The sequence below is a fragment of the Pinus tabuliformis genome, chromosome 1_1 (genome assembly GCF_031772625.1).
Source record: "Pinus tabuliformis cultivar Carrire ecotype Pingquan chromosome 1_1, CPIR1, whole genome shotgun sequence".
Classification (NCBI taxonomy): Eukaryota; Viridiplantae; Streptophyta; class Pinopsida; order Pinales; family Pinaceae; genus Pinus; species Pinus tabuliformis.
Window position 1 is genome coordinate 38,210,887 of NC_142297.1, and position 19,375 is coordinate 38,230,261.

General features: G+C 40.0%; 1 pseudogene; it reads left to right on the forward strand.

The window, feature by feature from the left end:
- The first annotated feature begins 1,628 nt into the window (after positions 1-1,628).
- On the forward strand, positions 1,629-2,254 carry LOC149211473 (uncharacterized; annotated as a pseudogene).
- Positions 2,255-19,375: the final 17,121 nt, after the last annotated feature.

Sequence of the window (19,375 nt, forward strand, 5' to 3'; positions counted from 1 at the left end):
ATTAGTTCGCTGGTAAGAAATGGGATGACCTACAAAGATAGTCTACGGAATGTTAAAACCTACTTTCTTGTAGATATTCTTGTGCAGTGTCACAACAATTACTTATGCCTTTGTGTCTTTAATAAATTTTGAATTCAACCATTTAACCCTTTTAAATCAATGAATAATATGATTGTGTTTATGATGCTTTCATTACCATATGCACTCCTAAACTTAAAACTTACATTTCTCAAACATTCTTATTAACTAGCAAAAAAAAGGAAGGTAATTTTGAATGAATTCATTATTATTATTATTATTGTTGTTGTTGTTGTTGTTGTTGTTGTTGTCATTATTTTGGGGTTTATAGGTGCTTCACAATTTAGTGGAAGAAATATTGTCACACACTTCTATATACATGAAGTACATATATATTCATGAGGTTTAGATTAATTGGTTTATGTGGGATTTAGTTCCCATAAATTTTAGATGGGCACTTCATGGGAGTAGTTTTGAACACTAGTGAAATTGAAATTTGTATTGAGTAAATGTATTTCCTATTCAACAACAAGGCCTACTCATAAGTTGAGAGACAAATTGAGGGAGATGAGGTTCTGAGCACTAGTGAAATTGAAACGGTCCAAATTAATGCCATTGAAAAGTGCCAAGGGGATTATCGGTCTGCGCGGAGACAGATCTGAGGCACTAAAAGATACCACACTCATCTCTAGATGCATAAAATTGGTTCTTACATCCCCCCATACTACTTCGGGTGAGACTGCAGCCTACACTACACGGGTTGTTGCCGAAAGGGCCAATAGTGTAGGGATTTGTTGGTTGGCGCAACTAACTCTGAACCTGGGTTAGGACCCCCTAAGTCAAAATACTCCCTATTCCTATAGAAGTCAACTGTCATAACCAGTGATCCTTCGATCCGCAGACAATTGCCTACTCGCGAGAATACTAAAGATCTTCACAACCAACCAGAACATAGTTGGTACACTGTCATGGTGGAACAACATGCTCTTCGCCTCCCAACGATTCTGTCGTTTCTCAGACTTCCAAGATGATGCCTCTTTCCTACATTGTTATGCTCTACCATGCCATCATGTGTAAACATATGAAAGTGTTAGGGCTCCCGAATTTCGCAAATGATCATTGCATATTTTTCTGCATGACTAGTATTGTTGGCCTCTACGTAGAAGCCTAGAACCAACCCACTCCTTTCCACATTACACATTCACTGCCTGCATGAGCACTCTTCTTTGTTATGCCCTTTGCATATCTGGCCATTCAACATCTAAATGCCATCATTCTTGGTGAATCCATATCACTCTTCAACATGACGCCTTTTGTAAGCTTTATTGATGCGCTCGTATCTACCTATGCATTACTATGCATCTACCATTCAGCTTTGTCACAATCTGTGGATGTTGTCCTTGGTGCCTTTAAATAAACCTCGGGTTCCAGATCAACATCGAGTAGCAGATCCACCTCTTATCAACTTGATTAGTTCGTCACTTCGTGAAGGTCTTTCTTCAACTACCCTTGATTTTCTTTTTCCCCCTTTTTTCTTTGGAAATTTTTGATTGAACCTATTGATCACTTTTTGAGTGTTGAGACCATTTGATAGAGGGCTTCTACAATAAATGGAGAACTAGATATTCGTGAAAGGCAACGATGTAGAGAGGAATCAAAGTATTAATGTAGGATCACGCAAGTTCCAAAATAAAAAATGCTTGGCTCAAGGGAGACTCTTGTGGGCCAAAATGGATAAGTCTCTGTGGTGGTCTATACAAATTATAGACCATTTAAGGACCGAATTAAAGGTGGATTTCTAGCTCTCTTTTATGGGAGCTGTATCTACGCTTGGGTAGACCCATTTTCACAAACTGAGTAAAGTTTTAAGGGTTCCAATCATTGTGCTTTTGAGAAGGCCTTGGAAGAGGATATGTTGCTTCTAAGTAAGATTATGAAACCTTCCGTGGAGCCAATTGGAAATCCCAATCCAGAAAATTCATCTCAACATAATAAGCCTAGTGTTGATGGGCTTAAAATAAAAATTTGTACTCATAAGATAACAAAACGAGAAGAGCTCGAGCGGATTTGTAATCAAGTGAAATAGAAATAGAAAGACCCTTCCAATGAACAAGATGTTATGACAGATGGTTTTGGGAAAAATATGTGTCGGATAAGAATCATGCATTATCTTGGTGTTGCTGCTCCACCTGATTCCCATTTTAATGTCAATTATCGGCTAAAAATTGTTGCATGAGTTATTTCATGATACATATTTGCTATTTTTGGGTTGTCATCTAGTGTGTAGTTTTTGGCAAATAATATGGTCAGTCGAAAACTGAAGGAAATCATCAATGGAACTTTGCCCTTTTGTTTATGATAAAAACAAATTTTCCTAGTTTGCAGGATAATGTAATTTTAAGTGTCCGCGAAGATTGAAAATCCTAGGATACATTTTATATTGATCACATTTATTCTCTAGCATATCACTTAAGTTTAAAGATGTCAACAAGACAAAGAAAAGTGAACTTAAAATTTTGTCTTTGTCAATCGAACAGTGCAGTGCAACTCTACTTATTTAATTTATCCTACTCTGTGTGGGTAGAAGTACTTTGTGCGAAAAAGGAAATTACAGATTGAAAAATTGACTTCATTTTTATAATTTCATGAGTAGAAAACAATCCAACGAAGTCTTTAAGAACAAGGCAATTACAACTCAAAAAATTGATGGACAATTTAATAATACTTCGAGAAACGCCTACAAATGACTTTGAGTTTAGTTCAGAAAACATAACAATTTAAGAATACCCCCAGCAATACTAAAAATGACTTGATTTTAATAAGGTTCGTATTTAATGTAAGCCACCATAATCATTAAATAAAAACTATGTAGGATACATCAAATGTTGAAACCATTAATAATTTAATAGAGAAATGCTATCATGCTACAAGACACAATTGAACTATTTATATATGAATGAGATCTCATCAAACTAAAATTAACTGAAACAAAATATCTAATAGAAAAACCAATGTGAAATATTTTAAATGTCAAAATTCTAAATATCTAAAGACATTTTATTTTAGATAAACCAATGTGAAATTGCGTTTCACAGGACTTTGATAAGTAAGTTTGCTTCAATGTCTATAGCTCCGTATTTCGCGACCTTACTGAAGGGACAGCTGGGAAGCAAACTCCATGTGTTATCAATTAAATTGTAAGAAATGATATCATCAACTAAATTATAAGCAAAAACATCTCTAGATTTGGATCGAGTATTCCCAAAGAGTGAATGTGAGAAAAAAATGTGATGTCCAACTCCTTTGCAATCCCAACCTGAATAATACTTTCGTTCAATTTTTTCCATCCATTCCTGGCAAAGGGAGGAAGGCATCTGTGCAATATTCACCCATTCCAATGATGGAGAGTTGGACAGAGGCATCCGGTGGCCCTCCTCACTCTTAAACTTAAATTCCCACACACTAATCACATCCACAATCTTGCACTTCCTTTTTCCACTAGGTTGTCGAACAGAAACATTGTTGGCAAAGATGACAAGGAGACAGGAAAGGTAAGTGATCATCCGCCAATGTAGAATGTCGTTGTGAAATTTCCGAGGGAATGGTGCAAAATGCATGGGAATGGGGTTGGGCATTAGAGCAGAACCTCTTCCTTCCTCTAAGGGAATGGTGAAACACCCGATACCATCCACATCTCCCCTCGCATCTTTCCCCCAATAGTATGTGTAGAATGTTGCGTTGCAGTAAAAAAGCTTAGCAAAGATGTGTGCAAAGGGAATCGTCCAAGAGACACACTCCAAGGAACGAGAATTATTCCTATCAAATGATTTTCCTGGACATCGTCAACTATTGTCCCCACCCCATTTTAAAAGTGTGAGTAAGTCCTTTACCTTTGGGAGGAGTTAGTGGTATTCTCATCCCACTTCACTTGACTCATTCCATGTAAATGGCTTCCATGTCACCTTCGCCTTCTCTATATTGGTGCACTTCCATGTCTGCCTTGTGCTCATAGCCCTAATGAATTCCCCTATGTCCTCCTTTTTCGATCACCTGGATGAAGAACTCCCAGGACACATCACCCTCACGCTCTCCCTTGATGGTTCTTTTGAGGCAACTCTAGTTCTGTTACACCAATGCTTGTCAACTGATACACTCTAACTAAAACTCAAAAAACTAAGTATTGTGCGGCCCGCTTGTGTACTTCATGCTCAACTCTATTAATTGTTGTTGTCTCTCTTCTATCAATCCTACATTCCTCCAACTCACGCATTCATAAAAGTATAGTCTATTTATCCCTGCCTTTGGTTACGAGGATTAAATCCAAGTCCCCGAAAACACTCTCACACACAGATATATGTGTGTGTGTATGCGCGTGTGCACAATTAAGGAATGAAAATAGAGATTGGAAAAGGGCTAGTTTACAAGTTTTTTTTTTTTATATAAAAATCACTCTCACCACACTCTAACTATTTGTATTAAATCAATCATTAATTAAATACATCACTATAGCTTTCTCTCTATCCAAACTAATATCGATACATTCTTCCAAAAATTCCTTGCATTTGCCTCCATTTTCGTTCTGCAAATGGGCGCATGTTGAGCATATGTTCCAGATCTTCCCTGTGCTGATGACAAAGATAGCAGGAAGAAGGGCCCTGAAATCCCCCTTTCTGGAGTTGATCCTAGGTTAGGATCCTTCCTTTACTAACCAACCATAAGAAGTGGGTTACCTTTGCCCACCATCCTCCCTTCCATATTTTTTCCATATTATATTATGTCAATCCTGGGCTTGCCCTACTTGAAGGTCATATTCTTCTTTGTAGGTGAAGGTTCTTTTTGTAGTGTGCCCCCATCTCGAGGTGTCAGGATCATCTCGAACCATTAATTGTCTCAATCTTAGTTCTTTGTCTAACTTTGTCCATTATTCGGTCTCAATGGCCTGACACCAATCTTCCTTCCTTTTCCATCGTCTCCCACCTCCCCCCTCCTTGTTCTTCTTTCCAGAACTTCTCTACCAAATGAATATTCCTACCTCTAGTGTATATATATATGTACCTAAGGTCTTGCCATTCTATCATTTGTTCTCTTTGTTTCCATGAGTCATGCCAAAATATTGTTGTTTTGCCATTGCGGATTTCCCAAAAGCATGTTGGTTGATGAGGTTCCTGTTTTGGGCTGCCAGATTCCACACTGTCAATCCTTTAGGAGGGTATCTATATCATATAATATCCTTGGTTCTCTCCCACATGTCATATTTTCTTGTCGGTATTTTCTTCCAGAGATCCCACCCCCCCTTCTATCCATCTCCACCATAATTTTGTGCCCATAACTTGATTTAAAGTATATGGATCTTTGATGGCTAGCCCTCCTTCTAATTTCTTTTTCACCGGGCCCTACCAAGATACCAAAGCCCATTTTCTAACTTGTTGAGCCCCTCCCCATAGGAATGTTTTAAAAATGTCAACCATTTTGGAGCACACCCCTTTAGGGGTAGCCATATCGGATAATTGATAAATGGGTAACTGTAGCACTGCTTTGAGAAAAATTGTCCTGCCTGCTAAGTTAAGGAATCAAAAAGCCCAATTGCTTAGCTTTCCCTAGAGCTTCTAGAGGATCAATTGCCAATAGGATGCCTTTAGGGAATTATCAGATAGGGGCATTGCTATATATTTGGATGGGAGGTTCCCCGTGCCAAACCCCAGGATCCTAGAAAGGTAGGTCCAAACATTCACCTGAATATTAAAGAAGAATATAAAGGATTTGTCGTTGTTTATCTTTGTCCTTGAGGCCTCCATGAAGGTGCTAAGAATCTCTTTTATTCTCCAAGCTTCTCTTAGGGAAACCTGGCAGAATAGAATGATATCATCCATGAATTGTTGGTGAGTAATGGCTAGGTCATTACCCCAGATCCTGAGGCCCCTAAGCCTAGAGTCCCTGACTTCATTTTTGATAAAATTACTAGCGCTTCCGTAACAAGAATGAAGAGAAAAGGAGATATTGGATCTCCCTAACTTAAGCCACATGTTGGGTTGAAAGTGGGGGTAGGAGTCCCATTCAGTAAGATGGAGATAACAGGGGAAGATATCCTGGCATAAATCCAATTTATCCATCTTTGATCGAAACCATTGGCTTTAAGGATACCATTCAGGTAGGCCCAACTTAGCTGATTGTAAGCCTTAGATAGGTCCAACTTAATCATTATTCCTGGGAGCTTTCTCGACTTTAATGACTGCACTATTTCTTGTGAGGTTATGAATCCATTCAATGTTTGTCTTCCTTCTACAAATCCCATTTTCTCCGGGGAAATGAGGTTAGGCAGAAGGGGTTTGAGGCATTTTACAATGAGCGTAGCAATGCTTTTGTAAATTAAATTACACAAAGCAATAGGTCAAAACCCTTGCAGATCTTCTGATTTCAAAGTTTTGGGAATAAGAGCAATAAAAGTGGAGTTCAATTTGGGGCATACCTTTTGATTTCAGCATGATTCCTCTACAACCTCTAAAATGTCCTGTCCCATGAATTTCCAGGTAGCTTGAAATAATTCCACTATGAACCCATCCGGGCCTGGAGCCTTATTTTTTTTGCATTCTATTGACAATCTCTTCCACCTCTTCCAATGTGGCTGCTCTCATCAGGGCTATATTTTGATCCCGAGTTACCAGATGAGGGATATTATTCGTGATTCTTTGTATGGCTTCCGTTGTGTTCTCCAGTGGGTCCTTGAGGAGGTCCTTAAAATGATTCACAAGAAGCTCCTCCATTTCCTCATGTTGCACTCAGTGACTCCCATCCTCATCTTTCACAGAGTAAATTTTGTTGTGATGCCTGTGTTGGACCATGGCTTTATGGAAGAATTAGGTGTTGTGTTCACCTTCTCGCAACCCGTTTACCCTTGATTTCTGTTTCCAAATGATTTCTTCTTGCTTTCTTCTTTCATCGAGTTGGTTTATTAGCAATCCTTCTTCCTTTATAATAATAAATATTATACATTAAATAATATCAATTTAAAAAAAAACATATTGTTTTGTTATTATACGTCTAAATTACAAAGGAAATATTAATTTAAAGAATTTTTTTATTGAAATATTTAAAATGCCAAATTTATTGATTAAAATCTAGAAATCTATTTTAATTTTAACAATATAAATATATAAGATTAATATTATGCCCCTTCCATAAAAACAAATTAATAATGTGGATTTGATGATTACCTATTAGGTCAATGCCAATTAAATTGCCTTTAATAAATAGAATAATAATACTAAAATCAATCTAATTATTAGTATGTATAAACACAATATAAATTTAAAATATAAAGAGGTTTAAAGAGGTATGGTAAATAATAAAAATATAAAACCTCCTTTTATATTTATTCCATAAGCCTCTATATTTATGAAAACTCAAAAAATATGTTCTATTTAGGTGAAGCCTATGGGCCAAATACCATGGGACAAATAATTCTCAATACCATGGGCCAAATTATTATTAATACCATACAAAAAGATTTATTAACCCTAGTATTAATATTGAAATGTTATTATTATTATTAAATCTAACATTCATATTAATATTATTAACTTTGGATTAATATAATATTAAATTTTTTATATTATAATATATATTAATATATCATGATATATATTAACTCTAGATATATATATGGGAGGGGAGAACAAAAACAGAGTGATAGAGGTGGAGAGATGGGGGAAGAGAGAGGAAGGTAAGTGATCCAGGTGGATCTTTAGACATAATGGCATGGAAAAGCTCAAAATTCAAAGTGGCAAAAAAGAAAGTATCTTGACATCAGATCAAAGTGCTAATTGCCCTGATTCCAACGGTGTGAACGGCCCTCCAATCCGAGTCCAGATGAGGAAGTTATCACCAAAAGACTCTGCCTTTGTTCCTTTGGAAAATGAGACATTTTCTCTAAAAAAATGGGTTTTAAGCCTTATAAGGCAAATTTCAATCGGAGGAGTTCAAGGGGCGGACCTAAGGTCGGGCGGAAGGAACCCCCAATCAGCGACATGTGATATCGGTGACTTAAGGCAAGCATCGGTGATCAGAGGAGCAGAAGGCATCGACCCCGCCGATCCGATACGCAAGGTGCGATATCGACGATCGGTGAATCAGCATATCGACGATCGGCATATCGGAAATCGGTGGATCAGCATATCGGCGATCAGTGGATCCAAAGGAAAGAACCCCTAGGCCATTATAAGTGTGATATGTCGATGCGATCTGCCAACAACGATCGGTGATCGGCGATTGATGGTAGGAAATCCCCCAATACAATGACCATGGACAAAGCGATATGCTGACAGTGATAAAGGGCCAGACCCAATGGGTTTATAGACCCGATTTTATATAATTTGAAGTCCGGGTAAAAGGCTTTCAGTTGGGTTTTTCAATGTTTTTGTGTATTATCGCTTTGAGCAAAAAAAGGCCATTTTTGGGTTTTTGTTGCGCTTGCCGATCCTTCCATCTAAATGGCTTCTATTCTGAACAATCAACCCTTGATTTAAGTGGCAATTGTAACAAAGTAATTATTATAAAGCCCAATGTTGGGGGGAAAAGTATCTAATGCAGAATGCCTCTATCCCACTCTAAGGGTGATAGTACCTCAGCAACAACTGAATACAAAGATACTCAAGAATTCTTCTTTATGGGATGAGAGAGGGAAGAAAAGGATGATCTACTAACCGTTATCTTGCGCTAATAGTCGATCCAGTCTTCACTCCTTGCTGCTTGCTCCTAGCTCCTTGCCCTTTCACCGGCCCAGCTACACACAGATCCTATAAAAGCACAAGAAAAGGAAACTACAAGAAGCATGCATCCATAATCGATCTAAGGATTAGCATAAACCAAATATACAAGCATCAATTCATCATCAAGATAAATGCATATAGAAGAATCTCAAAGCTTTATTAATAATAGAAGTAAAGTTCTGAGAGAGTTACAACCATAATAGGCCCCAATCCAGCAACACCTCCTAGCTGAAAGAAATCTCCTCTTCACCTCCTTCAAGAAAAACACCCAATAGCCCTGTTCTCAAACCAACAGCACTTCCTTACTTGCACAAAATTCCAGCCTCCCTATACCTCATGAGAGAGATCTATATATAGGGTTTTGGAGAAAGGATGAGTCATCTTGAGACTGGCCTGAAGCTGACTTGTGTCCTCTCCCACTTTAGTTAATCTTCAGTTCTTGAGTCCACTTGGAGAATCTTGCTTCCACTTGGAGATCAAGACCCTCTTACTCATCACTAGGCAAATTCCTTGACCCAAGTGTCAGTTTGGAAGCTTCCTGGGCAGTTGACACCTTGCAGAATGACTGTGCCACTTGGCCAATCTCGCCCAGCGCAGGTAGCCTTCATTAATTTTGACCTTCAGCGCAGGTACAAGGAGGAGCAGTTGACATTCAGCGCAGATGCTCAGTGGAGCAGCTGACATGATCCAGAAATAGCCTGTTTTTGAGTGTTTTCAGGTGGAGAACTGATTTTCAGTGCTGTGGTTTGCAGACCTTATTCCTCTAAGGGTAAGAACAACATGTTTAGGGACTTTGGATCCCTCAGATTATTGACATTTCATGCTCCATGCTGATAGGCACAAAAATGTCTATAACAGTTGCCCCCTAAAGTATGAGGTCGTTTATCGGGTGAAATGCTTTATTAGGAGGATCCGAAGTTCATTCAATCGCTGAGAGGTGCCCTGCAATAAAATACAATACAATACATTATTTTTCATTCTGCTTTCATGATCTAGCTGAGGCGGGCATTCCCATGCTCAACTTTATAAAGTCATTTTGGTACATATAACAGACGACCGTCTGATGATAGACTGATAATTCTCTGCTGAAATCATCATCCTTTGAGTAGGATGATCATCTGCTGCAATGATGTACATATCGAATGTCTTTATATTTCCTGAATATATATCGCAGCCTGGATGGATGAAAACTAGATCTGGGGTCTTCAATCTTGTTCGATCTTCACTCTAAGTACAAGTCGATCCATGTGAGAATTGCGTTGAAGTCGAACATGGAAAGACATCGCTTGATTACCGGTCAATAATGTAAACCGTTAACAAGCGCGAGAGGAGTCACCAATAATGACAATGACCCTCAAGGTACTGCAGTACAATTCACGTGGTGTGAATAAAGGACTTGGCGTCGAAAACCACGCAAAATCTTTTGGTCGAAGGTCATTGATGTATACCTGTCGCCGGAAGTGAGAAACTTGCCATTGAGGCATGCAAGCTTCAAAGTACTGAGGGGGGTGTTCCTAGATCAACTTCTTGGATAATGAGCTGAAGTCGACAAGAAGCGATCCGTCAAAGGAGGGCCTTAATGAATCCCACATCAGTGACACGGAACGGAGCTAATGATTTTAGTGGAGGTGAAAACAATCTCTGAGGTATGATTCAGGGTGGCGATCATGGGTGGATGAAGGACAATGTATGGCAGTGGATGGGACACGGTTGACTCTTTCTGAACACATCTCTTGAACATATAACGACACTAATGTGATGGATCGGTAGCATTACCCCAAATACGGATGGTTTGGTGAGGACCATGGTGATGAGACCGGTGAATGAAACAACCCAACCCGATGTGGTACGGAGGACAAAGTGTCATGTTCAAGAGCGACTTGCTACCATTAAGGTTTAAGGTTCTCCCAATTTTTCCCCAGTCATTTCTGACCAATACCTCTTTATTTTTGTCAAGCTTGAGGAGGATAACATATGCTTGTTCTATAACCTGCCCTTCGGGCAAGCCCATCGCTATGTTTTAACGAGCCTAGCGATAGGGAAACTCGTTCTTGTCTAAAGACAAGTTTGTCGCTATTTAATCATTTTAACGAGTCTAGCGACAAAGACAACTCGGTCCTTTTCATTTTTAGAGAGTCTGAAAAGGTACAGAAAGTTAACTCCAAAATTCCTTTTTCGTCATCTAATCCCTTAAGTCCGAAAAAGTATAAAACAATACAAAAGGGATGAATTTTCGATAACTTTAACGAGCCGAATAAAACAAGCGCTCGACCTTTTTGTGCAATAATCCCTCAGGTCCAAAAAGATTAAAATCTAGAGGAGGGATAGCTCTTCCGGTCCTTTTAACGAGCTGGAAGGCCAAAACTCGGCAAACTTTTCATATTTTATGAGTCAATTGAAAAGAGCTCAAAGAAGACTCGTCTTTTGAGGAACGAGTGATAAACAGGGATAGCAGCAGATTCCAGGTACATGTTGGAATTTTCCAATCACGGCAGTGTCACAAGGATGGCTAAGTGAAATCACTCTTCGCAGCTGTTCCTCAAAATGGGTAAACAATCATATGGAGGTGAACGATCGGCCAAATGAAAGTGGAGGTGGCAGGTGCAAAACACGACCAAGGCTTTTATGGTTGATCAGGTTACATACTTAATGGTTATTTACCGAGATGGGTTCATTTTTTAACGAGCTTGAATGCGCCAAAACACTGCTCAATCTTATGTTTATGTTTTAGCGAGCATGAACTATGTGCTAAAACTGCTCGGTAAGTTTGCATGCCCCCAGCATAATAACGCAAATCGAGGTGCATGCCCCCCAAGCTTCATTGCATTCAACTCGGTGGTTGGAATGAAGGTTTACCTTTGGAAAGGGGGTTTGTTTCATTTTTTTTTTGTTTTAAATGAGGTTGACACAGTAAAAGAACTATCCTCATGACTCCTTGTTTCATTTTTTTAACGAGGTTGACACGAGATAAGAACCGTCCTCGGAGTCCAAATCCATTAGATATAGAAGGTTTCGTATTCCACTGTGGCCATTTTCGCCAGATTACTCGGAGGCGGTAGGGCAAAAGTACCCATTAAGGCAGGGTCTTTTAGGAGGCCTACTCCGATATTTTGGAGCGAATGATTCCTTCCATGGATCATTGGAATGCTTCCCGTAACTTGTGAACTGTTGGGGAGAAAAGTTTGTTGGTCGACGATTGTAATTCCTCCTTGGAAGGGAAATGCAATCTTCCTAAAGTAGGTCGACACAACTGCGGCCATGGCATAGATCCATGGTCTTCCGAGTAGGATGTTGTAATCGAGGTTTCCATCAATTACTTCAACATCAATTCCTACTGTTTTGCCCCCCAGTTCAACTTGCAAGTTACTTAAAATCCCGTATGGAGTGTATGATCGTCCATCAAATGCTTTTAACGTCGTTGACGATTTCGACAAGGGTGGTGAGCCTAAATATTTCCAGCAACTCATTGACATAAGACATGTAGATGCCCCCTCATCAATAATTGTTCGATGAACAATTTTGTTGAGGGCTTTCACTTGAATAAAGAAAGCTAGTTGAGCTGGTAACTGAGGGTCATATCCTTTATGATCAAAGGCGACAAGATTGGAATCCATTGGGTCATTTCCACCTATTGCTGATAATAAAGCTTGTTCTTGGGAGAAGCAATTTTGCGGTACCTCAAGTGTCGACATAATGGACGGCGATTGGGCCAGGTCCTCTATCTGTGCTATTTTCGCACAAGGATTAAATGTCGATTTGTGTACTACTCCCTTTTGCGACTTTATTATTGGCTCAGGGACGATGGGTGGCACAACTTCGGTCAAAGTTGTTGTCGAACTACTAGGTTGTTCATTAGCCTTGTTGTTCGACAGCTTTGGATTCCTGTAATCTTTATTCCTTGTCAAAGCATTAGTTTGCTGCTTTGAGGTAGACAACATAAGCACTTGGGATCGGGAAGCATTTTGATTAGCAACCAGATTTTGACCTGGATTAGGAAACAGATCAGTCAATACTGCTAGGGTTTTTGAACTCTTAAAGAGTTTCTTAACTTCAGCTATATGTGGACAATCTTTTGTCCAATGATCCTCATCGCATATATGACACCCTGTTGGGGGTTTCCTTTTTCTCCCTTTCTTTTTCTTCTTGCCCCCTGGTTGCTTCAGTTGTTTGCCCTTGTCGATCGACATGGCATTTACTTCTGAGGCAAGAAGTTATTCATTTGCATTTTGACTATAAATTTTGTGCTTGCCAATCATGCCATCGCTGGCGTGAGAGTCATTGTTTGATTTAGGAGGAGGAGGAACTGAAAATTCTGGTCTAGGAGCGTCGGGTATTTTGTCATAGAGTGTGCCGGACTGAGTATAAACTAAGTCCAAATATTGTGCACGAGCGATAACTTGCTCCTCTGTTACGACTCCCCCCTTGGCCACATCTTCCGTTATAGCAGGAAGTAACGACTTTATAAACCACTCAGCTAATAGCTGATCGGGAACGTACGTTTTTACCATCCTACGACGACGTCGCCCCTCATGTATATGATCAGATATGTGGGTGGCAGTCGTCTGTTTGAAGTTGGTAAGGAGTTCTGTTCCCGTTTCATACCTTATCGGTAATTGAAAATGGGTTAAAATGGTTGTCGCTAAGGTATTGAAGTTGTCGAACGAAGCTCTAGGCAATTCAATGTACCATTTTTCCGCTGGACCCGTTAACGTCCTCTGAAAGAGGCGAAGTCTTATCGAATCATCATTCAGGGTGTTCGATGAACACCATAGATGGAATGTCATCACATGATTCGACGGATCTTCACCCGGATTTCTATTAAATTTAGGAATATTTGACGGAAGTTTATGCGGAATCGCTGGCCACCAAGGAGCATAAGCAATTGGATCATTCATCAGCCAGTTTAGATCTGGTAATTCTAGAGTTGCTACAAAGGGCAATTGTTGATTCAGGTTAGGCGAAGCATACCCAGGATAAGATGGGATCGCCTGAGCAATGGGTCTTTGCAAACCAGCATAATGCTGGCAACTTTGACAAGGTTGATGGGCATAACCATTATAGTATGGTTGCCCATTACTTACAAAGACTTGTTGCTCAGGTCCTTGATATGATTGCTGGAATGGCGGATGTTGAGATTGAACCAGCTCTGGTTGTTGGACCATTTGCTGTTGACCAATACTGGATGATTGACCGGGATGAGGAGTCACAGTACTTGTTTGAGCCCGAGTCGCTCCAGATAAGGAGGCACTACCCTGAGATTGTGATTGAGTCGTTGAGACAAGAGGTTGTTGTATTGCAACCTGAGAAACTTGGGGTTGACATACAACAGGTGGAGCTTGTACTTGCGACACATTCACTATAGCAGGTATGGTGGGAATATTCGACACGGGGTGTACTGGTTGCATTGAATATACAACCCCCGGTTGTTGAGGCAGTATTGGTACCCAACCGCTGGATGTAATTCCAGTTTGACCTGAACTTTGTTGTAAACTCCCATATGGTTGTTCTCTGGGAGGGAACAATGAAAGAGCATACTGCCCTCCATATGGTGGAAATCCAGTACTTAAAGGGTAAATTGGCCTTTGAAGACACATTGGATCAATTTGTTGAGTTTCAACATAAGAAATACCAGATGATAATCCGGATGAAGAAATAACAACTAACCATGTCGTTGTCCCTGCCTGGACTCCGGCTTGTTGTTGACAATTTGCCGGGACAGATGGTATACCAGCGAACATCGTTGGAGTAGCAGCAGGAGGCTCTGCTGCTGCTGTGTCGGACGACACAGTCCTAGATGTCGACGGTTGTTCAGACATATCTAGTCTATCCAAAAGATTTCTTAGCGATTCTACAGGAACTTCCACTTGTGGTGGACTAACTTCGAAGATCAACGAGGGAAAGGTGATGATTATTCCGCTTAAAATAAATTTTATAACGATGCTTTAGACACAACTTGCTTTTTCAGTTTTAAAGAGTCAAGAAAAAGCTAAAGATGACTCTAGTCTCCTTCGATGTTTTAACGAGCCCGAAGTGACAAATGCTCGGATGGACTTTTTCAGTTATAGAGTTTGAAAAAGGCCAAAAGAAACTGCTCTGGAGATCTAGGCAGAGGGTGTGCCAAACCTTTCGCAAAACCACAGAATACGTTTTATGGTACGAGTGGTCGATCTTCGTGAATGATGTGTTCACTGCATTGCGATCAGTAGGGCGGCCAACACGGCTTCCTATGGATAAAGGCTTTATTCCTATAGGGGTCTCCCAATATATACGCGACGGTACGTGGGAGCACAAGTCCGTATTAGTGCCACCGACTCTCAGGAGGAATCACCCACCTTCGTAGAGATCGACAGTCACTATGTTTAACGACGCCGGAACACGTCTCTAGCTTAGACCTCTATGTGTTTGCGTTATGTTTCAAAGCGTTGTTAGGTTCATTCAATATATTTTAAGTTGATCTTTTTAAAGTTTGCCTTTCAAGGTTCACCACGAGATGTTTTGATACAAATTCCTAAATGCAGTCTAAGATGAGAAGCAAGCTTTTTCAATCTTTTCGACTTATGAAAATCTTAACTACTGAGGGAAAAGAGAGATAAAATCTTTTCACACAGATCAAAGAGCATACACTAATGCACTTTTTCCCTAAATCAACATACAAACTTATATGCAAAATGCAAAATGCAAGTATTTCTTTTCTCTTTCTTAATGTTTGTGTGATACAAAAAGAAAGCTGTTGTATAACTTTGAATTCAATTTCAAGTGAAAGCAAACAAGCTTGTCCAAAATCAAAAGACACCTCAAGATTTACTTGTTTCGACACTGGAAATATATAAACTCAAACCATATGACGAAAGCAAAAGCTCAATCAGCTATGAACAACAAATAAACTAACTCTTAAGATCAAAACGACACTTAATCACAGGTCTAGATCTAAGAGGCCACAGCAAGACTAGTTCACTTTCGTTATGGGAAACTGTAAATGATACAAGAAATACACAAAGAACAAACACAGTTTCTTTATACAACCGAGGCGGAATAGAGGCCAAGAAAGGTGGTTTCAGATAGGTACATTGACTGATAACAGGCTGCAAAAACAAGGATGAAAACAGGGCAATAAACAGCAAGGAACCCCAGTAGCACTAGGCAAAACTGGTTCAGTGCAGGTGGTACACTGTCAGTTTGACATTCAGCGCAGGTAGCCTTCACGGGACCTGCGCTGAAATGCAGAATGCCTTTGTACAGCCTGCACTGAAGAACGAGACTTTCGTCCGTCTTGGTTTCCGGGTCACAGATTGCTCAAAAATTCACAGTTTTTGCTCAAATCAGAAGCTATCAGTCAAGGACACACTAAGGGATGTAAAGGAGGATGAAAAGCTATCACTAAGAGCTTATTAGAGTCCTTGTGGATCAGCTCTTCAAATCATAAACTTGCCCAGAAAACTGAGCTAGAGTAGCTGCCCTCTACTTTGTATTTGATAGATTCAAACACAGTTCGATTCGGTACTCCCTTTGTTTATGAAATGAATAGCAAAAAACCACAAACAACCAACAAGAAGATACGATCCCCAGCGGAGTCGCCAGTTTGTTGGGGGGAAAAGTATCTAATGTAGAATGCCTCTATCCCACTCTAAGGGTGATAGTACCTCAGCAACAACTGAATACAAAGATAATCAAGAATTCTTCTTTATGGGATGAGAGAGGGAAGAAAAGGATGATCTACTAACCGTTATCTTGCGCTAATAGTCGATCCAGTCTTCACTCCTTGCTGCTTGCTCCTAGCTCCTTGCCCTTTCACCGGCCCAGCTACACACAGATCCTGTAAAAGCACAAGAAAAGGAAACTACAAGAAGCATGCATCCATAATCGATCTAAGGATTAGCATAAACCAAATATACAAGCATCAATTCATCATCAAGATACATGCATATAGAAGAATCTCAAAGCTTTATTAATAATAGAAGTAAAGTTCTGAGAGAGTTACAACCATAATAGGCCCCAATCCAGCAACACCTCCCAGCTGAAAGAAATCTCCTCTTCACCTCCTTCAAGCAAAACACCCAATAGCTCTGTTCTCAAACCAACAGCACTTCCTTACTTGCACAAAATTCCAGCCTCCCTAGACCTCATGAGAGAGATCTATATATAGGGTTTTGGAGAAAGGATGAGTCATCTTGAGACTGGCCTGAAGCTGACTTGTGTCCTCTCCCACTTTAGTTAATCTTCAGTTCTTGAGTCCACTTGGAGAATCTTGCTTCCACTTGGAGATCAAAACCCTCTTACTCATCACTAGGCGAATTCCTTGACCCAAGTGTCAGTTTGGAAGCTTCCTGGGCAGTTGACACCTTGCAGAATGACTGTGCCACTTGGCCAATCTCGCCCAGCGCAGGTAGCCTTCATTAATTTTGACCTTCAGCGCAGGTACAAGGAGGAGCAGTTGACATTCAGCACAGATGCTCAGTGGAGTAGCTGACATGATCCAGAAATAGCCTGTTTTTGAGTGTTTTTAGGTGGAGAACTGATTTTCAGTGCTGTGGTTTGCAGACCTTATTCCTCTAAGGGTAAGAACAACATGTTTAGGGACTTTGGATCCCTCAGATTATTGACATTTCATGCTCCATGCTGATAGGCACAAAAATGTCTATAACACCCAATGAATGAAGAAAGTACATGAGAGAGGACTTTTGGCACGTAGTTCGAGGTAGAAGTAGTGCAGGAGGGCTGAAAGTGCATTTGGTCTGAATTGGGAAAATCTTATATGTTTTTAGCCCCTCTAGATGCCATGGATGTAGTGGTGCTATCCATTTCTCCATCTGAGTTCTCCATTTCTCAGCCATTTTCTAGAAGGGAGGTATAAGACTCCTTTTATGTAACTGATGATGGTATTCTCTTATTTTCATGCCATTTAATGAATGAAGGCCTCCCCATTGATTGAGCAGGGCCCAGAGACGTAGTCCAGGTTGGACGAACTGTGTTATCAAGTATTTTTGTATTATTTTCATGCCTTATGTGTTTCTTCTTCTTCTTTCATGTGCACATTAAATTTCTATGGTTAAGGTGCAATTTTCACATGTGATTCTTTTAATACATCTATAAGCAAAAGATCCCTGGATCAAGTGGTATCAGAGCAGGTCTTTTTAGATGTGAACTGCATGTTTGTATGCTAACAAGAAACAGGCTTTGAAGAGGCAAAGGGGAACTAGAGCCTTTCGATTCCGAAGTAAGGCGTGGGTTATCACTCAGGTTGTCCCTGAAGGTTAAGAAAGGGATACGGCCGAGGTAACCACAAATCAACTTTGGACTGTAGGTCCCAGCCAACCTACAATCAGAGAGGGCTCTCTCTTTTAGATTTAGCTTTGTTTGAAAGGATTTTAGGCTAGGTCTTGGGTTCAGGGGGTTCTTTGTTTTGTTTTGGTCATCTGGGTGAACAAGTATTTGGTTAAAACCTAAAAAACCGTCTAGCAGGGAAATTCTATATGATCCCACTACTCTCTGCAATATGTGGTCCATTTTGGGCAAAGGATAGTGGTCTTTTAAGGAGACTTGGTTTAAGTTTCTGAGATCTACACAAAGTTTGATTTTACCTGTCTTCTTTCTTGTAGGAACAAGATTGGACACCCACTCAGAAAATCTGATAGGTGCTATGATGCCTGCTTCCCACATCCTTTTTACTTCCTTCTCAATCGGGGGAAGAAGCAGGGGGTTAATTCTTCTAAGTTTCTGCTTGAAGGGTTTCTGGTTTGGTTTTAAAGGAATGGTGTGCTGAATCACCGATGTGTCGTAGGATTTCAAATCCTCATAGCTCCAAGCAAATACATCTTGGAATTCTTTGAATAGATCAATGTACTTGGGCTTTTGATCAGGTGGTAGATTTTTGGACAATTTGATCATTTTTGGATTCTCTGCTGTCCCGATGTTGTGTTCTTCTATTTCAGTGTTTATTGGTTGCAGTTTTGGTTTTCTGGGAACGTCGTTAGAGTCAAACATGTCTTCTAGCGGGGTTAGACCAGCAGGCAAAAAATTATCTTTCAGGTCAATGATTTCTGCCTCTGTTTTGTCTATTTCTTCTACCTGCGTTTGTTTCAGCTGTTCAATGTTTTCATTGTCAAAAATAGTTGGTTTCAGGATCTGTTTGGTTGTTGCAGCGTTTAGAATTTGCTGATTTTCTTGCTGATTTTCAGCTGTTTGCTGTTGTGGATCTGTCATAGCATCCATATCAATGTTGATGTTTGAAAATTCATGCGCAAGGGTAAGGAAATTATTAATCTGGGCATCGTTCTCGAACACTTGCCAATCTCTGACATTATTTGGGACAGTGGGCCTATGTTTTATTTCAGCCGTGAAGTGATGGCTGGGGTCAAAAGGGAGCTTGCATGTACTAGCAAAGGTGGCTAGGCTGTGTGCATGGATGTTGTGATTTCTAGAAATCTTGTCAAGCTTGAATTCAGTGAATGACTGGAGTATGTCAGTAGCAGCAGTTCTGTAGGCTCTCATTCTATTGTCATTGGTAACAAAATTACCTTTCATCTGTTGTATAACTAGATCAGAGTCACCCAAGATAGATATTTTAACAGCTCCTAGAGTTTTTAACAGTTTAA